Here is a 21,820-nt window from a genome sequence, read left to right on the forward strand (position 1 = left end):
CTAGGCGCTGCACTCTGTTAACCCTGCATCGAGGCACAGCGTTGGTCTTAAAGCCTATTTCGTTAAAGCGCGATAAGCCGCTAAAGAAACAGGCACACTGCACTGGGTGAATGCTGTAGCTAGGCCAAGCGGAATTCAGAACTTCTCTAAAGCCGCATTGCACTCGATTAACCCGGCGACGAGGCCGAGCGCGAGACTGTATGCCCGCGATCTGCCAGGAAGCAATCAGGTCGCCCTGAACAAAGCCGTTTGAAGGAGCACTTCAACGTCGTCATCGACCTACAGCAGAGTGGTGGCGCGGTGAGCAGTAGGCCCAGCAGTGGTCCATCTTGTACTATTTTGCTCCACACTAACGACACCGGTGCACGACGTACACCTCTCCGGCTCTTGCCCTTGAAGCCGAAGCGATGCCTGGTCCGTAGATTTTGACGAGTATCGCGATGATACAAGTTACGTTACAAGCTCCTTTACGTTCGAAGCGCCGCAGTTTTGTCACTCCTCAATGCACGAAAAAACTTGCGACAATGTAGTTCAACCCTCACCTCGGGGTTGAGGACGCGCACGCCGGCAAGCGCGTCAGCGTGGTTGTCGGACGGCGGTTCAACTGGCGACGCCGGCGGTCCTCAAAGCGCAGTCTCCTGTAGTCAGCAGCCTCGTAGTGGCGGGGCAAAACTTTAAATACCAGCACGACACTAGCCACGTGCTCCTGCAGCAGCAGAACGAGGTCCTGTAATGTACAAGGCAAGTGGGTAAGCGGTACAGCACTTCATGAAGCGAAATTTGAGATGATTATCCGTCTTTTACATAAAATGTGCACCTTTATGAGGCTGGTGATTTCTCGGGGTTATCTCCGCTGTCGAGATCGTTGCCGCCAACATACAAAACGACAAAATAGATACAGAACGACAAAAGCCCGTCTGTTCAGTCATTTTAGCTAGGCTACAGAACGACAAAATCGGCGCGCCTAAAGCGCGTCTCTTCAATCATTCCAGCTAGGCTGACAGCGTCATGGCCGCCAAAGCTCAACGTGCATGTTGTCACTAACGGCGAAAGCCGCAAGCAAGAACTGCAGAGAAATTTCAGCTCGCTGTCGCCGACGAGCGCACCACGCACGAACGCCATTGCTGATCACGTCTCGAAACAAACGCGGCTAGGTTCACGAAACGAATGGTGGTGGTTACTATGGAACATTCCGGGGAGAGGATACTGATCCCGGCGTATGTTGGCCAGGATCACTTTTGGGGATCAGGGGAGATGGAAGACGTTCGGGTGATGTCCTCGGCCTTACGAGGAAGGGTCTTGTAGCCGCACTGCCGCCGCCATCGCCGCAACAACAGCTCGTGGGGGGGGGGGGGGGGGAGCCTCGGCGCACTGGGGGTGTGTGGAAGCACCGGGCTGGGGGAAGGAGCTGAGGCGCGCTAGGAGTTTGTGCAAGCGCCAGACAGCGGGTGGGGGAAGAGCCACGATGTACTGGGGGTGTGTGCAAGCATCGGGGTGGGAGAAGTCTGTCTTCTAGCACCTCCATCTAGCTGTGCAGGACCGTGGGAGGCGCCGAGTGTCCAGGTCACAGGTCCAAGAGGGCTGCGAGTCCAGGGATCCGCAGGTCTAGAGGAGGGTGTCCAGGCCGGTCTGGGACATCTTTGGGTGCTCGATGTCGCACGAAGCGTGGCCCAGCCACCGTGCCTGGTTCCGTGACGAGTCTCATATATGATGTTCTGCAGATGGTTCGCAATTCGCGCGACGACCTCAAAACTGGGATGAAAGCCGTCAGCAGTAAGAACCCATCCTGTCGGTATCCGTTCGAGCCCATGGTCAATGTAGAAAACTCCCCTCGTGCGGCAGCAGTTCTTGCGCAGAAGGCCGTTAAGCCTGCAAGCCCCCCGGTTGCACCGCTCCACGAAACGCCGGTTACGACCTCTCGTGCGGCGATTTGGAGCTCGAGGCAGCACCAAAGTTGCGTAAATTTTGCTCACGTTCAGCCGCTTCTTTTTGTTTGTGCTGATCAGCTGCCAGTACTACCGGAATGTCGTTTTTGCTGGCTGCTTTGAAATGTCGTTGGGGCCGACATGCAGAACTACTGTTGTCGAAAGTGAGGGACGAAGTTCACAATGTGCACTGCGGCTTCGACAGTGGCTCCATTTTGAGAAATAAAGGCGGGAGTACCGTTCCGCCTAGGATGAAAGTTATCATGGATATGCTTACTTTGGGAGTAGCCGATTACTACTGTAGTGTTGGAATGCTTGGGAATTTCGAGGTGATGGTCTTCGCAGTGACTTTCTCAGGTGTCATGATCGTAATATAAGGGATGCCAAATTACCACTGCGAAATTATTCATAAATCACGGAGTCGATGTGAGCGCAGTAAACAGTTTCGAACAGTGCTTCCCATTAGTCCCCTCAGTTCATTCATCAATAACCGTCTTGAGGCTCTTTGCTGGTATACATGTTCCTCCACAATGGCATGTTAGACCGTATTAGTTGTTCTCTGGGCTTCTCCCAATAAATGCAGACTTCATGAGCAGTTTTGTCAGTTATTTGTTATCCTTTTTCATTGTACGACCGTCACAGCATCCCTTTTTGGAAGTTTGATATTCTTGGTTTTAAATACCCCTAGCATGTGGTCTTGACGTAACAGTAGCTTGGTTTGGGCTAGTTGGTAACAGTTCTTAGGAAACATAGCAAAAAAGGACACGGACGACACAGAAGTGGACAGGACGGGCGCTAACTTGCAACTTTATTTTTCTAAAAGCGACCACGTCTAATATATAGGCACCGTGCACCCCCGGCACCGTGCTTTCATTTTGTTATTTTATCGTAATTTTTTGCTTATTTTTCCACCGCTGTAATGCTGATTGTGCTCTTCTTTGCGCATGCTCATCGCTTGATGGTGGTGATCGGCTCCTATATATTAGACGTGGTGGCTTTTCGAAAAATAAAGTTGCAAGTTAGCGCCCGTCCTGTCCACTTCTGTGTCGTCCGTGTCCTTTTTGCGCTATGTTTTCTAAGTGGTCTTGACATAGCGCGCATCCATCTCAGCATCCATGGGATATTGAGCGGTACATGCAACATGGCATTATTTGAAAAAGTACATGGTGCAAGGTCATAGCAGCGTTTCTATGTACACCTCGAAAGGAACTGTCTAGTATTACCTCGAGCAGTTGTGGCAGAAGGTGGCCAGCTAGCACTGCCAAAATGACGGAACGGTTCATGTGCTGCTCAGGCCCAGACGAACGTGTCCCGTCCACAGCACAGCACATTGGAACGCAAGTTACCTTAAGTATACACTCACAGGAGAGTTCAACTTGTTGCCCTGCATTTATCAGGTTCTCTTGAATTGGGTTTTGTTGTACATGCCCATTATAAGAAACCTTCGGTGTGCAAAGTGTTCCAGAGCTTATATGCGTATATGACACTGCACGGATGTCAGTAAAGCACACCACGGCACGAAGCTGCATGCATAAAGAATAATCAGTCTGCGACATGAACAATAGTTGTTTCAGACTGCATGTTTATTCAGTTTTTAAGAAGAAAGGACTCCACAAGTTCGTTGTCCGTGGTGCTCCTAAGCGAAACTGCATCTGCTTATTGGTCCATGAGGTGCAAGCACCAGTTCTGTAGACTGTGCTTGTCACTCCACTGTACTACAGCAGGCCCCCTATCCGCCACCTGGGGACCGCGCTCTCTAGCAGGCAGGTTCTGCCGAGAGTACCACTGCATGGTCTGGTTTCCCAGCCGTTGAAAGGATAGGAAGGTGGAAACGTGAAGCACACAAACACATAATTAGGGCACATAAACAATGGAGCTGACTAAGGTACAAACATAATTATGGCACATAAACAATGTGCTGGCCAAGGTGATATTCGGCACAGCCCAGAGATCAAGAGAAGGGGCATATACATTAGCAACATTCCCGGAAAAGGATATGCACACGACCGCATTGTGGGCTGCAACACCTGCATACAGCTTCACAGCAACCTTTGCCACAAGCCTGAAAAGAAACAGAGGCACAGACAGACAAAGGGATGAAACAAATGAAATGTCATCAGGCAGGGCACACGCAAGACATGAAAACCTACAAGCAACGTTCACACGACAGACTGACATACACATCTACACGCGATGAGAGCTCTGCAGCCAGGCCAGGGCACCAAATGTGAGCGAACTGAACCTGGGCCATCTAAGCGGCTCTGAAAGGGTCCCTTGAGCCAGGCACAGGCCGGAACATGACGAAGGCGACACAGGGTTCATGTTCCAAGCAAATGTACCCGGCTACTTAGGACGTACAAGGCCACATTCGAATATTTGTCCGGCCAAGGTACACACCCATGATCACTCTTCTCGCACTGTTTTCGCCCAAACCGTGTAGCTGTTGCTGCTGCACTGCCGGAGATCTGAAAAGAAGGGACCTGTGTGTGCTTCAGCTCTCCACTAGCGATGAATTACTTGCCCATCATCCGCTACCCTAAGAACATCAGCTGGAGAGCAGTGCCCAAAAATGGTGTCCTATTCGTCGTTCAGTGTCCTCGGGCAGTTGTGTAAAACAGCTATAGGATCCAACCGTATTGTAGATGCCGTGATGTCTTGACAAAGGATCCTCCACCAGTTAGCCAAAATACCAAACGCGTTGTCTAAATTGGCCTTGCTCGACAAAGCGTGTAGTTTAGTGTCCTTCTTTCTGAATTTAGATTTGCTCCTGGAATAGCCTCATGGGATTTTCACTGTCGGAAGCCCTCGTCTCCAACCATGACATAGGGAAGTGTTGCAGAAGTGGCTGGGAGCAGTCTTGGCTCTGATGTAGACAGACGGCGTGCTGTTAACTTCTCGAATTCGGAGTCATTGAATAAGCCAGTTTCTCCACGCCAACAACATTTTCCAATATCTACTAAAGTGAACTGGCATTTGGCTTCACACACAGCAAGTAAGACTGTGCTGAAAGTGCCCTTGTAGTTATGGAATAGACATTTAGAGTTAGCAGGAGCCTCTATGTCAGCGTGTTTGCGATCAATTGCTCTAATATAGTTTGGGAAGTTCCAAAGGCTTTCACACTCGGCAGCTATACGTCTCCAGTCAGCAGCTGTTGAGTGTGGGAGGTACAAGGGCTCGGGTATTTGTTGCAAGGCAAATCAGGTTTGCCTTACTATACGGCCAGCCATGGTGTCGGAGATCCTATATGTCTTTGCTATAATCCTCATCGTGGAGCCATGTGCCCGGTGCGTGCAAGTACAGAAATCCTCGTGAGAAGCATCAATCGAAAACACTGAACATATATTAAAAACACACTTAAGCCCACATGTCACTGAGTGAATAAACAAGGACAGATTACGTTGTTGATGAGTGTAAGCAAGAAATGCAAGCTCATGCAAGGCGTCAACCCTCAGTTCAGTCTGAAGTAGGCCAGGTGTACATAAAATATACATTCAACAGCATTGTAGACTTTCTCAACAACCTTCTCACGAGTAGCAATAATAGGACTGATCTGTTGGTCGTCTTGCTACTCACTGCTGCCCGCTTCACCTCTACCTCACATCACAGAAGTTGTCTGCTTGTACAAACCAGTGAGCACAAGGACTCAGCGGTCGAGAATGAGGACCCAGCAAGGTTCGGCAGTTATACCTGACGCAGAAGGTTCAATATCCGTTGTCTCTGGGCAGTACCTGCTTCTGCACAGAGATAAGCTAAGTGCGAGAGGCACTCATACTACAAATGCCTCTGTACATTCAAGACAAGACACATCCTGGCAGACTTGCGGCAATACCTGCAGCCGTTAAAAAAGTAGCTTCGTGATCTATTTGTCTTATGCCAATACAAAAGCAGCTTGCACTGGTGGAAGAATTTTAAAGATTGTGCTCATTTGCTCCAAACCGACGACATCGGTGCACAACGTACACTTCTGGTCTTGCCCTTGAAGCCGAAGCGATCCCTAGCCCGTAGATTTTGACGAGGATCGCGACTATAATCTTAGACATCTGATAAATGCCTCATCTCTCGCTACGTGGTAGCGGTCCGCGGCGAACAATGACAACTCGGCTTCTTAGACATCTGATAGATGCCCCTATCTCTCGCTACGTGGTAGCGGTCCGCGGCGAACAATGACAACTCGGCTTCTTAGACATCTGATAGATGCCCCTATCTCTCGCTACGTGGTAGCGGTCCGCGGCGAACAATGACAACTCGGCTTCCGAAGAAGAATCCAGGAAATGGTGCTGCAAAAAAAAAAAAGTTGCGTTACAAACGCCGCAAGTTGGTGAATTCTCAATGCACGAGAAAACTTGCTACAATGTAGTTCTGCCTTTACCTCGGGGTTGACAACGAGCACGCCCGACAAGCGCGTCAGCGTGGCGACCAGACGGCGATTCAACTGTCAACGCCGGCGCTCCTCAAAGCTCGCCTGATGTGGATCCTCGTAGTGTCGCGGCAAAATTTTAAATACCAGCACGACACTAGTGACGTGTTCATGCAGCAGCAGAACTAGGTCCTTTAGTGTATGAAGCAAGTGGGTTAGCGGTACGGCACTTCATGAAGCGAAATTTGAGACGATTATGCGCATTTCGCACACAATGCGTACCTTGATGTGGCTGGAGATTTCTAGCGGGTCACCTTCTTTGTCGAGATCGTTGCCGCCAACATACAGAACGACAAAATCGGCGCGCCGAAAGCGCGTTTCTTCAATCATTCCAGCTAGGCTGACAGCGTCGTGGCCGCCAAAGCTGGACGTGCATGTCTAACTGCGGAACCCGCAAGCGAGAACTGCATAGAAATTTCTGCTGGCTGTCGCCGACGAGCGCACCACGCACGAATGACGTAGCTAAACCCACCTCGAAACGCGCGTGCCGAGGTTCACTAACCGAATGCCCGCGTACCACGCACGCGCGGCGCGGCGGGCGCACCTAGCGCAGGGTGCCTAGGATGGATGGACGGGTATGAGCGCCCCGTAATTGCCACCGTGTTCAGTTTTTTCTTGCTTTTTTTTTGCTCAACTGTGTTGTAAATTCTCATTAAAATTCGCCATCTTCTTTCACTACTGTTTCCTACGCTTTTAACCTCATGTCACCTCTCTGCTTATCAGCCACCAATCCTCCAATCGCTTTTTGCTAACTTCCACCGCAGATTTATTTACATGACCATTGTTATCTTTAAACCCTAGGCCCTCAGGAAGAGTGATTGTGCCTTCTTCGACATCCGGATGGATACCATCACATTTGAGTATGAGGTCTTCAATTGTTTCTACAGATCTACCACACAAAGCACTTGTGTCATCATCTTCGTTAAATTTTATTTTGTAGCTACTCGTTCTAAGACACCCTGACCTAGCTTCAAGGAGTAGGAGGGCACTGCATCTAGAGTTTCATAAAAATGGTTTCCTAATCTGCCTTTTCCAGTATCGAGATAGTTTTACACAATGCTTATTTTTCGTTGAATTAATCCAATTTTTTATTTGGCGCCCTTTTGGCCTGTTGTCGAATACTCTTTCTTTCTCCGTCCTCGTGTCGGGCATACTTACTGTTTAATTTTCTAGTTCTTTTCCGCCACTGTGAGTCAACGCTCTTTCTGTATAAGTATTTAAATACCTTACCTGCCCTCCTGTTATCGTCCAATTTCCTTAGGCGCTCTTCATATAGTATTTTACGCCGCCGCGGTGGCTCAGTGGCTATGGTGCTCGGCTGCTGACCCGAAAGACGCGGGTTCGATCCCGGCCGCGGCGGCTGGAATTTCTTTGGAGGAGAAATTCTAGAGGCCCGTGTACTGTGCGATGTCAGTGCACGTTAAAGAACCCCAGGTGGTCGAAATTTCCGGAGCCCTTCACTACGGCGTCTCTCATAGCCTCAGTCGCTTTGGGACGTTAAAACCCATAAACCTAAACCATATAGTATTTTACTCTGAGCTTTCCGTGCTTCGAACGATGCCCAGCCCATACACCGTTGAACTGCCTCGTTTGTGGTTTTGCCGTCGGCACCTGGTGCTAATCTTCCAACAGCTCTCTGATTTACGTCTAAACTCGACTGAACTTCTGCCCTTATGCACAGAACCGCATTGCTGAAAGTAAGCCCCGCCACCATTATTCCTTTCCAAATACCTCTCAGTACTTCATATTTGTTGTACCCCCATAATGCCCTATGCTTCAATACCCCGGCGTCTATTCGTCCTTTTGCCCTAAGAGCCTGTTCATGCTTTTGCGTGTATATCTGCCCTTCGTTTAGCCATATCCTAAGGTATTTGTATTCGGCCACTTTGGGTAATTCGTGGCCTTCGATTGTAAGCACCTGATCAGTTGTATCGTTGAAAATCATCACCCCTGACTTAGTTGCACTAAAACTGAATCCTAGAGCGTCTCCTTCGTCTCCACAACAATTAACCAAAGTTTGCAAATCTTTATGGCTATCTGCTAACAGTACAATATCGTCCTTATACATTAAACCCGGGAGTCGCTGCTCAACTACATTTCCGCCTAATCTGTTCGACAGATGATAACCTAGATTACTATGTTGTAGCCTTCTTTCTATATTTATCACATATGCGCGCGTCCTCGCTTCGGGTGGAGCCACCCTTTGAACCACACAGCGCCGCCTAAACCTGTTTTCGCTCTCCCTCCGCCACTGTGTTGCCCGCGTCGAGCCCGAGCTCGCCGCTCTGCTGTCGTGCGGGCGTCAGTGCTCCGTGCCTGCGTTCGCGCGGATTTCATCACCGTGCAATGCCTGCCTGGGTGTTGTGTTCCTCAGTGCTCCAACCATGTGAGGATTGGTTGGAGGATGTTCCATTTTCCAAGAGACCCGAAAAAGATGCTTCCGTGTCTGGTCGGGATAAAGCGCGACAAGTGGCAACCGACGAATTCCTCATGTGTCTTTAGTGTAAGTGCCGCATGTTGGCTCAGTGCTGTTTTTGTCAAGATTTACTGTTTTAGTGTTTAGTCAGCAACGTGTCCTACACTTTTTGTATTGGTCAGATTTCATTTCCGCACTATTCGTCTTGCTCGACGCAAAAAAAAAAGCCACACTTCAGCGCCGAACCGATCATCGCCTGCCGCTTGCGTGTTTGCATCCGAAATTTCATGACACATTGTTTTCTCTCGTGAATGCGTACCAAACGTGCTCTCGCCGTTGTGTTCGAAAGAAGTGAACAGTGAAAATTATTTCAATTGAGGGAGGTGTGGTCTCCAATAAATTTCCAAACACTCCTCCCGCCCGCAGTGGATCGTGGCATTTTTAAAGCGTTTTGTTCGCCCGGAGATTAAACATGCATAAGACCCAAGCAGCACAAATTGATTGGGCCGACAGTGGCAGGAGAGTAGCGGAAATTGGCATGAATATTAGTCCTACATCCGCATTTGAGCAATCCGAGACTTTTTCCAACAATGGCTCTTCATTAATGCCAAGAATGGGCCTATACTCAGCAAGTCTAGTTACCAGAAATGACCCGCCATTCACGCCTGGGTTGGGCCTACGTTCAGCCAGTCTGTCCACAAAGGCCCAACGCTCATGCCAAGACTATGCCCATATTCAGCCGGTCTATGAATTATGGCCCGACATTCGTGTGAGTAGTATGCCTACATTCAGCCGGTCTGTCAACAATGTCCCGACGTACACACCAATAGTATGCCCACATTCTGTCGGTCGGTCAATAATGGCCCGACGTTCGCGCCACGACTAGGCCGATTTTCAGCCAGTATGAATAATGGCCCCTGGTTCGATCCTACTTGTTCCCGCTTTTCCACCCTTTATCTAACTTTTAGAGGTGGCTTATCAACTGCAAGGCCAGTGGGAAATTGTATGCGGTTGGGGGTCCCACCTAGTTTTATACCACACCTCTTGCTGTATATTCTGTAATTTGTTTTGTGGCCATGACGGCGAAGATTACGTGGAAGACTACACGCAACCATTTGAGACGTGTGGAGTGGACGGCAACAATGCAGACTCTCTTCTTGTCCTCCGACAGCTGCAGTTGCTATATGTAACTCTTGAAATATAAGCAGCCAGCAGAAGGCGAAAAAGGAGCCGAAAAATAAAAGAAACTTTATTATTTGAGACGCTCAGAAAGGGCAGGGGAAGGCTTGTAGTAGGGAGGTCACGCGGGAAGGTCTCCATAGGCTAAGAGGTGGCATAGGCCGACGAGGGGGAGGGTGCATGGGAGGTGGCAGGGACAGCAGATGGGAGGGTCTGTGTGCAGGGGGTCAGGGCCATGGGGGGCGGGGTCACCAGGCAGGGGGCTGACTCAGCCCAGGGATTCACAGCTGGGGCCAAGATGGGTGGTTTGGCCGGCTGAAATTCTTCAGCATATCGCCTTTTTCTGCCACCTCCGCGATCGCAGGCTCCTGGCAGCCACCTCTGAATGAATCCCTGAGCCACATTCAGGCAGACCCCCTGCTTCTCGCATATGGCATCTGCACAAGGCAAGTGTGCAATGAAGGGAAAAAATGCCGTACAACAGCACATGAAAATCAAGTTCACTGTCTGACAAACAGAAAAGGGGAAGTACAGATGCTACCACACATACAGGGTCTTGCAGTCAAATTGTACAGCATAAATGCCCCTCGATGAAGCTAGCCTTCTCCACGAACACTTAGCTACTGTCATGACATTGTCGAAAAATTACTTTGCCTGTTGTACAGGCCGTTTACATCTGCTAGATAACTGCCAACACAAAACAACACCAAGAGAAGCAGACCCCACTGGTGTGCAGGCTTGCTCTTTCTTGAGCTTTATCTAAGACCACAACCCAAACTAATCAGACAATTACCGTAACAGCATATTCATCAGATACGCAAAACGATGGCAGAGTGCCAACAAACCAGGGCAGGTAAATAGTGTAGCAAAACAAGTTCTGTGATTAGAAATAAACGTTTCAAAATCAAACACTAGAGCAATTAAAAATAAAATTTACCTGTTGGCACCCTGCAGATCCCCAAGCCAATAAATGGCTGCTTGCCCTTCCTCCCGTGCATACTATATAACCGCTGCACCTCAACACCCATGATAGAACTCATCACATTCGCGGCCACCTGTTGCCACCGTGCAAATCCTCAATCCAATGAATCGCTTCTTCCCCTTTCTCCCGTGCATGCTATATAGCCTCTGCACCTCCATGCCCATGATGGCGCTCATTATACTGGCGGCCACCTCTTTTAAACGTTTCCCGCCTAAGTGGACAAGCTGCTTCCGCTGAAAGTAAACAAATTCATGGTTATTTCGAACAAAACACCACACTTTAATGTCAATTCTTTCACAGAACGTAAATGTGTGACCTCCTGTTTAAATGCTTATACCCAAAGAGGAATATATCACTTTCGATATGAAACCTTTACTATTCGAGTATGAGGTGCAGACCTCAGTCTTTTTTTTGTTCATGCAAAAACCAAAGATGTTTTGCCCCCTTAGAAAAGGTGCTCACTGCTCTATAATGCTGCACCACTCAGTAGTCTTAGTATTATCTTAGCTTCTTCGTAGACAATTATGTGCAGGATTCATTTCGCCTCCAGATCCACTACCCTGAAAACAAAACCCTTGAATATTACAGGAATATTTGCGACTCCATACACATGAGTAATGCTGCACGAGCAACCTTCCTTACATATTTTCGACTAGCTAGTGGGGGCATGACTTAAAATAATGAAACTAGCCTGAATAAAATTATCAACTTTTATGACGCTCAACGCTTTGTACGAACGTGTAACCAATTCTCGTACACACTATGGCTCTATGACTAGCTAAATTCAGGTGGCAGTGAACCTATCTTGCGAAAGCGGTAGTTGAACCACTTTTAGTGATGCCAGTAGAACAATACATCGGACATAACAATGGACAACTGCAGCATTGTCAGCTTCACCATGTGTTCTATATGGAAACAAATGGACTGCTTATAACAATGCTGTCACAGCGCATTATACATGGTCTGTTCTGAAAGTAGTAGGACTCATTTTTTTAAACAAAATTTATTCAAGAGAATAGTACAAACGATTACAATTTTTCAAGGCAGCACCCTTCCGCACCTACACGCTGCTGCCGATAAGTTTTACAGTTTTCGTACGCCTCCAGGAACGCCTGGACCGGAATGCTGTTTAGCTCCCTCGTCACGGCCTGTTGAACCACCTCTACCGATCCGTGATGTTTCCCCTCGAGCGTCGATTTTATTCTCGGGAATAGAAAAACGTCTGGCGGGGCCAAGTCGAGGCCCTAGGGGGGCAAAAAATCGGGGTCCTCATTCACATGATGAAGAAGATCCTACCGGTTGGCCTTTTTCTCCTCTGACAACACTCCCGGCACCAACATCACGCACGCTTTCCTGATGGATAAGTTTTCTGTCACGATCTCAAAAACTTGGGTTTGAGGAATACTCAAGTCATCAGCAATCATTCTGATACTCAGTCTGCGATCATTGTTAAGTAAATGTTTCACTCGCTACACATTTTCGTTGGTCTTGCTGGTCGAAGGGCGTATGGAGTGGTTGTCTTCGTCCACTCTTTCCTTACCTTCTCGGAAAAGCTTGTTCCACTCAAAAAAGACCTGATCTACCCATGGAAGCGTCGCCGTAGGCCTCCTTAATCATGTTGTGAGTCTCTTTGCCCATTTTAGCAAGATTTACTCAAAATTTGATCGCGTATCGCTGATCCAGTAAACGCTCGACGATTCTGCGTGACGAGACGTTTCGACAGGGGTTCGCAGTACAAGCGACCTCCTCTCTTGAACGGCCGAGAGCCGACTGCCGATTTTCCCCAGCATTCCCAATATCCCGCTTCAATGATCCTGCACGCGCAGACCACCTCTCGTCCGCCCGTTCGCCCAGGAAAAAACCAGTCCTGCTACTTTCAGAACAGACCCTGTAGGTTATAATACTTGAAAGTGGTGACTGAGATCCAACCTTAAAGAAACAAAAGCACGAAAATGCTACAACTGCATCAGCCGAAAGCTTACAGCGCAACAGCAAACGTGCAGAGCCGGCACGTTGCAAGTGTTAAGAGCATGCGACTACGCACTCGCAAGATGCCAGCTGGGTAAGGATGCTTGCATGCCGTAGCAACAAAGGCTAGCTTTTCTGAGTGCACCCTCGCAGCAAAATACCCAGTCTGCTGCATAGGCCTGCGTGGTGCGCTGCATTTGCCACGTGTGTCATACACATACTCATTCTGTCAGTGCACGCGTGTTGCCAGTGCGATTTATGTCTAGTAGAATGTAAACTTGGGTCACTGACCACGTCAAAAAGGGCGTTAGTTGACATTTCGGAACCGCTACGGGTTCCTTGTTCACAGAGTGCCAACAAACAAAGGCAGTTAAATAGCATAGCAAAACTAGTTCTGTGATTAGAAATAAACTTTTCAAAATCAAATACTATAGCAATTAAAAATAAAATTACTTCTTGCCACTCTGCAAATCCTCAAGCCAATGAATGGCTTCTTCCTCTTTTTCCCGTGCATGCTATATAGCCGCTGCACATCCACGCCTATCATGGCGCTCATTATATTGGCGGCCACCTCTTTTAAACTTTTCCCGTATAAGTGGAGAAGGTGCTTACGCTGGAAGTAAACAAATTCATGGTTATTTCGAACAAAACACCACACTTTAATGTCAATTCTTTCACAGAATGTAAGTGTGTGACCTCCTGTGTGACATGTCTGCCGCACCAATCACTCGGTCCAGCAAGCTCCGCTGATTTGCAGTTAAGAACTGCTCCCTAAGCCAATGATGCAGAGGCTGACACGCAACCATGCAGTTAAGTATGTCTGGCTAATCAGAGCAGCCCGTTGCCATTTATGTCTCTTGTTCTTTTTTTCCTCCAATAGTGTGGCCCGAATGTCGGTTTAAGCAGCCCTCAGATCGGTGGCTCATGTCATCATCCTGCTGTTTTGATCAAGTATATTCTTTTCTTGGCATAGCCCAGTTTTACAATTATCTGTTGTAACCGTGTTATCTTGGCACTTCAATATTGTTATAAGCGCGTTTTACACAATAGAAGCCCTGAGCCACAGTGGGTAGCACAGTAGAGCACAGAAAAGCATGAGAATTAAAACACTGCACGTGTATTTTCTTCCTTGTTGTACCTTACAGACTAATACCAAGAGCATTGGTACGCACGCAACATTTTACCATTTAAAGTGCCCCGATTACAGGAATTTCCAGCTGCACTGAAACAGTGAATGAACAATGCGAAAGTTACCCATTTGTGGGGTGTTTTCAGGATTCCTTCCATTCAGAGCACATAACCAGGGAGCTTTAACGGCATTATTCACAAATGGCATCCATCTACTGTTGATGTTTAGATTTCTTAATACCTGAATTACATTAGGCAAGCAATAATTTGGCGAGCATTCAGCTTTGAAAGTCACTGAGACTTGAATGACACATCAAATTACTAGAACAGCCGCCACGCCGTCATCTTGGACGGCAGCTTGCGCTGCCTGCAGCTCCTCCAAAGTGTATGCTGGGAGCGAGGGGCATCGTGGCTACGCCACTGCGCTCGCTCCCTCATCATTCACTGGCTCCGGCGTGGCTGGCCTCTGGCAGCGATCCCGGTCATTCAGTCTTTGAATGATATCCCGCTGCTGTTTGCGGATTTCCAGCAGCAGCCGGATAACTTTCAGCAGGACCGCTGAAATGGACAAAGTTTTCAAATGAGGAGACTTCCTAAAGCAGTTAGACCGCATAGTGTCAACGATAGCAACAAGACAGAGGCAATACTGGGCGTCAACAACCTGCTCTCTATAAGGCTTCTAAACTGCCACTGAGTACCACTGCAAGGCCCTGTTAAAAGCAAAGGTACTTCTGCCTGCAACTGCTCCATCCCTTGCAGATCTGAAGTAATGTTCGAGATTCCACGTGCACTAATAATGCCTCTGTAAACTAGTTGTTCTCAATGCAACAGCTCTCAGAAGGCCTCAAATCCAGTTCTGAGAATTTGTCCACATGCTCCCACCAATTTTCTTTCCTGCTCTCATGACTTCCCACTGCTAACATGTCGTGGCAGAGAATGCAAGTGTTTGTCACAAGTGGATTCTTGCAATGTCACAAACTAGGTGCCGATGGGAAAAAAAATTCGGCAGAGCAAAAAACAAAATGGCTGAGGCTTAGCTTAGGTTAAGCCTAGTCAGATGCGAAGCATATTGTCGCCGAGTTGCATATCGAGCACGCCGCTTGGCTAGACGTTCTTCACGCTCTTCATCAGTCTCTGTAGCACGCCGCAACTTTTGCTTCTCATTCCAACGAGCAGCCCTGTCTCCAGGAGGCATCGCTATCCCGTGTACGCCTAGCAGAGGCAGGCGCACCCCCTTGTATACCGCCGCTCCAGCATCACGTGTTCACTACAGCGCACCTAGCGGCAGAAGCAGGAAACACATTGGTCGCGACGCCTCGCGCGACGGCGCGAGCTGGGGCCCTGTTTCTCATCTGCTGTGACGTCACGCACCACGTGGTCATCCTTGGTCACGACGCCTCGCGCGACGGCGCGAGTTGGGCCCCCGTTTTTCATCTGCTGTGACGTCACGCATCACGTGGTATGACATGGAGGTCACGAAAGGTCAATGGTAACGACACCGCCGCGCTCGAGGAGCTGGGCTATTTTTGTATGCTTCGCATAAAAAAATGAATGCATAGAAAGAGCAGCCAATGCTTAATGCACAGTGAGTACTTTACCGTACCAAGCCATATTCTATAACGCTTCATTTTTTAAATATTTATTTTCATTTCTTTTGGTCCTCTGTCATAGGTTGCAGCTTCCTAGTGAGGTTAGGGCATGTAGTAAAAGCAATAAAAGAACCAAGAAGAGAACACCAAACATAACAAACACAGATTTTGAGCAAGAGACACACCAGCCTGTGCAATTGGAATGATAAGACAAAGCTATGGAAGCAAGGACTCTGGAACTTTTTTAGAGCGAAATCTCTATTTATCCCGTTATTGAAGGTCATGGCTGTATGCAAAATGAGCTTTGGAGACAGTGGAGAACGAAATGGAAATAGTAAAATAAAGATAAAACAATAATAAATACCTCCCCAAAAAGATGAGACACCCGTCTCAGTACCTCAGCTGGTAGAGTACCGGGCGCGAAATTCGGAGGTCAAGGGTTCCGATCCCACCGGCGGCATTTGGTTGTTTTCCTTCTATTCTCTGATGACCTATTAAAAAAAATATGCAATTCATCTCCCAATGGTGAGCACCACATGTTAAAGGAAAAAAAGCACCCCATATGCTCCTCGTTTTCGGTGATTGTTTGCTACCGTCATCTCTGTCAAAACGCGCCCTTCTTTTTCCTTCCCTTTTCTGCTGAATACTTTCCATCAGGTTGATCTGAGAGAAAACTATGCACTGTTGCACTGGTGTCCGGGGAACAGTGAAGCCTGAAAACAAAGTAGCTCACCATAGGGAACTCTGGGCTACCGGCCCCGTGCCTGGCGTCTCCCGTTGGTTTCCAAAAGCCTTGAACGCTCACATCTGCCCGCAGGTCCATTTATTTGTTGCGGAGCACCCTCCTTTCCGCATTATATTTATTGGTGTACATTTCTGCTTCCCGCCCGCCGCGGTGGCTCAGTGGTTACGGCGCTCGGCTGCTGATCCGAAAGACGCGGGTTCGATCCCGGCCGCGGCGGCTGAATTTCTTTAAGGCGAAATTCTAGAGGCCCGTGTGCTGTGCGATGTCAGTGCCCGTTAAAGAACCCCAGGTGGTCGAAATTTCCGGAGCCCTTCACTACGGCGTCTCTCATAGCATCAGTCGCTTTGGGACGTTAAACCCCAATAAACCAAACCAAACCATTTCTGCTTCCAGAGAAGGGAATGAGGTCACAGGTGAAGCAGTAGAAACAATCCAATTCTCGATAACAATTTTCAGGTCGACTGCTTCCAATCCTTCCACCTGGACGTTTTCCAATGTGAATATGGTTAATATTTGTGTTGTCGCTTCCACTCTCGTCTTCAAAGCCGCTGATATCGAGCCCTGAAGCTTGTGAAGTCCCGTCTGTTCGCCTTGTGTCTCCTTGTTCAGGGGGCCGAAAAGCGAAGAACATGGTCAAGAAATTGGAGATTGAGCTTTGTAGAGCGTGCAGTCAGCAGCTGGAAGTCGATCCTCGTGGTTGCGTTTCTCGTGAAATGCAATGAAAGCGCGGTATTGTTCAAGCAGCCGTTCCACAACAGCGTGGAGTGAGAGACAACACGTTTGACGAGGATGTAGGAGCTCGTGACGCTGCACACCTAGGAGCTCCTGCACATGTGTAAGCCACTGTTTGCTTCTGCTATAGAAAGTAGTTGTAAATGTCTAGGGCCAAGTCCTAGTTGTAGCTGGGGGAGCTTGTGACGTGTGTATGTCGAATATAGGAAAAATAAGTGGCACATTCACTTGTCTATGGACAGTCCGGGGAGAGGGAGTTTTAGCATAGCGCACGCAGAAATGCGCAAAGAAAAAGCGTACGCTTAAAATTGCGTGATGTTATCTTAGTTCTTTAAGGGGTTAAATCCGCTGAAGCCATGGCGAGCCCCTTTTAGTGTAAGGTTACACCTTCGTCAGGGGTCTAACTGCGTACAGTGTAATGGTTTGGCTGTAATCGGGCTGATATTCCGTTTGGTCAAGTGAAAGTACAAGCCTTTAATGACTAACGTTAGCCTTCCTCAGACAGACTAACGCTTAGGTCATGAAAGTGCGAACATATGCTTCACTTTGTGGTGCATGCTTGCGCCCACTCTGAATAAGCTTGTGCTCAACCCTAGAGCGTAAACGTACGCTCGCAAGCGCTGCAGTTAAGCTTGTATAATGAGCTTACTACAATGCTCCTAAAGTAAAAAAGGCAATTTCGGAAAATCATCAGCCTTCTCACCTTTGCAATGAAAGGCGCTTCGTTTTTCCAGCCTATGTGAATAACGTCTGAACACCTGTAAGAGCAAGCGCCGACGCTGGCATGTGCCGCAGTAAACTGTTTCCCTTCCTGATCTCTGATTCCAAGTTCAATGCCCACGAACTCTGGTACATTGGCTGGCTTCACAAGGGACGGACGAGCAATGCTCAGTCACTGACGACAATCGCTGTTGTTCGTAGTATGCTCGCAGCTGATGCCTTCCGCACAAGGTGCGACAGATGTTCCTGAAGTTAGTGCAGCGCGTGGTCATAGCCCTCAAGTAAGCATGCTACCGGTGTAGAGAACAGTACAATGAAATGAACGTAGTGTAGTAAACTAGGTAGTGAATCTTGGGAATGATGTGTACGGCTTCAGAATTCTTTAAAGAACAAGAAATTTGGACCTCCAGATAGCTGCAGCAGTCTTCAGGAATTTCCTCTGCTAACACTATGTTCACTATCTCCCGGGACTGAAGATATATCTCCCAGCCAGGGTCGCCTCTGGCACTACGTTGGCGAAAAACTACGGCAGTAGACGAAATAAGCACTGCTCTGGCTTTCTGTGCCTTTGAGCACAGTGCCCTTCCGAGAATTGCTCAGTGCTACTGGGGCGATTTCTCTTATCCTTCTGTTCGAAACTATGGTTAGTAACGTTCTTCATGTGCTCGGGCTTTAATACACTAGAAGAAAATAAGCCGTGTATGGAGTACATATTAAACCACGAATTCCATTCCTCCCTTCAGAGTATCGTGCAGACAGTAGGGAAGCAATTGTGTGTCGTCAACAAGATTTTTCAGGAGGGAAGACTCCTCATTAACGACATCCAATTGCGCATTGTTCCTGTCAAGCTTTACAGCCGCGAAGTGGCTGCTGTGTGCAGCTGCTGTTGGCACAATTACATCCGCTTCCGACAGCACTGTGTTCAACTTTTCTTTTTTTTGCAAGCACGGCAAAATCTGCAGACCATGTCGTTTTCAAAACGCGGAACCACCCTATCTTGTGTAGTGACAGGTTTTCTCCGGCAAAACCGACCACAAAAACAGGAAGTGCTATCTGAGAACCGCCGAAAAGAAATGTTAAGCCCTCCTAGTAAGGACGCTCTGTCATGCCGTAGCGAAGCGATTATTTGACACATGCCCAATCTTTGCACATCGGTCTATTCGGCAAGGAGTAGCAGGTGAAAAGAGCTGAATTTGCTCGTCCATTTTGGGTGGAGATTCAGGATTGAAAAATCCGCTGGCAGTATTTTGCGCGATCTGGCAGCCGAGCTGACAGGCCTGCAAATTTTCAGTTCGTCGCTATACAACGACAGGAATGCTGATTTCGCTGCGCCTTCTTTGACAAAAGTAGCATCTGAACAATCCTGAAGCTTTTGGCAGGAATCATTTCCTGCCTTGTGCGAAACTGCTTCAACTACTTCATCAGACGACAGCATAACTTTTAAGTGAGCGTTACAACGGTATGTAAAAAGCACACACCATGGACTCTCGAGTTAGTTTCGCCTGAAATTCTAAATTCCTCTGCCTGAACATAACGAAGCCTTCTCTCCGCGTACGCCGAAACGGCATGATCACTTGAAGGTCGGCCCACTTGTAATCGACATTGCCAACGCCCGAAGTTTGCATTTCACCGCACAGACTCGTGCTGCCATTCTGTCCAGCCTCCAAAGTGCGCCGCAGAACTGCAGATAACAGAAATTGCACAAGCACCTTAATATCATCAGATACATCATGCACAACACTCCACAGTAAACAGCGCGTCTTCAAGAAAAGGAGAATCGAATGGCGCTTGACTTGGTCAAGCTTATATTGAGGGCTGTTGTCGTTTAGCGGATGCCCATTTGCTTGCCAAGTCTCCTCATACGCAGCCTCGATGTAGTCAGGTGACGGGCATTCGTTCACGCGGGTATCCAATGACGTTACCTGGTCACTGCCGCTGCGTGGTTCTTTAACTTAGGCGTCCTTCATTAACTCAGGGTGCTTTCTGTTGAGGTGCTGGCAGTATGACATGTAGGAGCCGGGCACAGTGGAGAAGCAGTGAGAGTGCATCAGCCGTTGTGTGGTTGAGGTGAGCAGTGACAGTGATTGCATTAAGATGGCAGAAGTGGGCGCATTGAAGCAAGATCGTACATTATGGTGATAAAGGCATATGACCCGCCACTTGTGACGTTACTTAACTCACCGAAACGGCTCAATACCAGAGAGCTCAGTCTCAGAAGTGCTGTTATCACTTCCCACGCTGATGATGATTTGCCCCAGCTTCTCGCTAAACCCACGGTTCTCCCTCAAGTGCATTTTGATGTCCTTCACATGCCGCATAGCGTTGGTCTAGTTTTCTCCCGTGTCCTTCTGTACTTCCGCAAGCAGAAGAAGAGCCGGCATATTACTGATCTTGAATGTGGTGTTCAGCGCTTCGACTTCATTCTTAATCTGCGCCCAAATAAGTTCTGTTTAGTTAAATTCACACTGGTAAGGAAGCTGCCTGAGGACAGCTCACCCAGCACTTTCAGCAGCTGTATCAACCCGGTGCTTTATAACTTAGGCTTGACGGTGGCCACATTGTCAAGCAGCTGCTGCTTCGTGTGGCACGTATAGCGTTCGAGTCCACCCAGCCTTGGATGTCTGTCTTCCGCCACGAAAGTGATGGGATGTTCTCCACACGTCTGGAATGGTAGGACGCATTGTCCATGACGATGACGCTTCGCGGTGGCAGCTTATCGAGGATAGAGCTAAACCATGTCTCGAAACGGTCGCCGTCCATCTCATCGTGGTAGTCGCATGTTTTCTTTCTCAAGAACACGTCCAGGCAACCATCAACAAATCCGTCCTCACACCGATGTGAGTCACGATTAGTAGCTGCCCTTTTCCTGACGGCTGCTTGAGCCCCGTTGTGAAGCCGCGCAAGTACGCGCCGCATGACGACTTGATTTTCTTAACAGAACACAACTTACCGTGTGGCTAGCGGTGACCCACGTTTCGTAGAGGCAAAATATTGCCACGTAGTGGTGCCTGCAACCCGGCAAAGAGGAACACAGCGAGAATGTCTTTGAAACGAAACTCTTTATTCGGGCTGACTTGCGCCCGCAAAGAACGGAATCACTCGGCGGCGGCGTAGCAACAAGCGTGCTCGGCGGTTGTCGAACAGAATGCCCGCCGCTGTCGGCTGTGCTCTTTTTAAAGCTGATAGCGAACCTTCCAGATAAAGCGTGGAAGTTACTAGAACATTCTGGCACAGAGTAGAATCGGCTCCGCCTGGATGCGATCAATCGAGATAATTCTAGGCGCGTCTTGCGTCACAAACGAAGCGATAAAGCGGCGTGCCGGCAGCCTTGAAACATGAACAAATAAACACAACAAACAAACGCTACAAAGATTCGCGGCATTACTCCACTCTCAAAGAAGCATCGACTCGATGCTTTAGAACATAATGCGGCTATCAACAATCAAAAACGGATTCTGCAAAAATAAACACCGAATGTGGAAACATGGCGTCCTTTAGCGTGCATGATAGGGCTTCAGGCGTACGACATGGACTACTTCTGGTCGTACGCGGCGTCGCTGGGATGCAGTCATTTGGTCAGGGACGACTTCATAGTCCAATTCACCTAGCCGACGAAGAACTTTGTACGGGCCGGAATAGCGTCGCAAAAGCTTTTCACTCAATCTACGGCGGCGAATGGGCGTCCAAACCCAGACTCGGTCTCCTGGCTTGTATTCCGCGTTGCCTCTTCGTAGGTTGTAGCGTGTGGCGTCGGTCCGCTGCTGGTCTTTGATCCTTAATCGGGCAAGTCTTCGGGCTTCTTCTGCGCGTTGTAGGTGGGCGGCGACGTCGACGTTATCTTCTTCGGTAACATTCGGCAGCATGGCGTCCAGCGTGGTCGTGGCCTCTCTGCCATGGACGAGCCTAAAAGGCGTCATCTGGGTGGTCTCCTGGACTGCGGTGTTGTAGGCGAAGACTACGTAAGGCAAGATGACGTCCCATGTCTTGTGTTCGGCATCGACATACATCGCGGGCATATC

The 21,820-nt window shown here is 48.6% G+C and overlaps 3 pseudogenes; all 3 read right to left on the reverse strand.

Annotated features, from left to right (window-relative positions):
• Window positions 1-271: 271 nt before the first annotated feature.
• LOC149369759 (uncharacterized) lies at window positions 272-1,705 on the reverse strand (annotated as a pseudogene).
• A 4,128-nt stretch (window positions 1,706-5,833) lies between these two features.
• Window positions 5,834-6,793, reverse strand: LOC149369760 (uncharacterized; annotated as a pseudogene).
• A 3,213-nt stretch (window positions 6,794-10,006) lies between these two features.
• Window positions 10,007-20,561, reverse strand: LOC149369761 (uncharacterized; annotated as a pseudogene).
• Between the last annotated feature and the right edge of the window lie 1,259 nt (window positions 20,562-21,820).

Source organism: Amblyomma mixtum, chromosome 1 (genome assembly GCF_055824585.1).
Source record: "Amblyomma mixtum isolate Tamu chromosome 1, ASM5582458v1, whole genome shotgun sequence".
Classification (NCBI taxonomy): Eukaryota; Metazoa; Arthropoda; class Arachnida; order Ixodida; family Ixodidae; genus Amblyomma; species Amblyomma mixtum.